This window comes from Coregonus clupeaformis, chromosome 37, assembly GCF_020615455.1.
Source record: "Coregonus clupeaformis isolate EN_2021a chromosome 37, ASM2061545v1, whole genome shotgun sequence".
In the NCBI taxonomy this organism is placed as follows: domain Eukaryota; kingdom Metazoa; phylum Chordata; class Actinopteri; order Salmoniformes; family Salmonidae; genus Coregonus; species Coregonus clupeaformis.
In genome coordinates this window covers 6423199-6424089 of record NC_059228.1, presented here as the reverse complement: position 1 = coordinate 6424089, position 891 = coordinate 6423199, and positions in this window count along the sequence as shown.

The window sequence follows — 891 nt, the reverse complement described above, 5'->3', positions numbered from 1 at the left end:
GCTGATCCCCCTCTTGTTTGTGTTCAGTGCATTTACTGTAGTCTAATTCAAGTCTTGAGCTATGTTCGCCTAAATCGGGAGTAAATATAATAAAGCTAATGCTTTATAAAATTAAGCATGAGTAACTACTCAAAATACTATATCTGACTTGATACTACTTATAAAGTGTATAAGTGTAAATACAATTAACATGAATAATACATAATTTAAAGCATTTTTCTTTTGACAACATTTAGGACATAAATCAAGCACAGTCTTGTAACAGATACACAACACCATTGCAATAGCAAGTAGGCCTACAGAACATAGAAATCACATTATGATGCTTGTCACAGTGCCAGACAGAATATCCATCTTTCTTAAAGGGATAGAGTGAGAATTTGGCAATTAAGCCCTTTTTCTACTTACCCAGAGTCAGCTGAACTCATGGGGAGAATCTCAGTTGGTTTTGCTTGCCTCCTCTCCTCAGTCCTTTAACCTTTTTCAAAGAGCTGAGGAAAGTAGAAGAAATGTGGAAACAAATGCACTTCATGGCTCTCCTTCACTCGCACGTCATCAGGCAAAATATGTTTACAGGGGTGGAATCCCAAAATAAATGTGTAAAGTGATTAAACTTAATTTAGCTAGTTGTGCAATACATTTTATAGATAAAATAATAAGTAGCAAATCGTTTTTAAACGTGTGCATGCTTTCTCCTTCGAGAAAACAATAGCTGATTCAAAGGGGGGTTGGCTGATTATAAAACACTGGCGCTACTTGCCGCGAGAAAACTCTTGTGCATCCTCTGTCGAAGTAGGTAATGGAGGAAAGGAGCAGACTCCTTTGTTCGCCTACTAACGAATTGAGACTCCTCGATCACTTACTGGTTTCCGGGTCACAGAGGAGAGGACG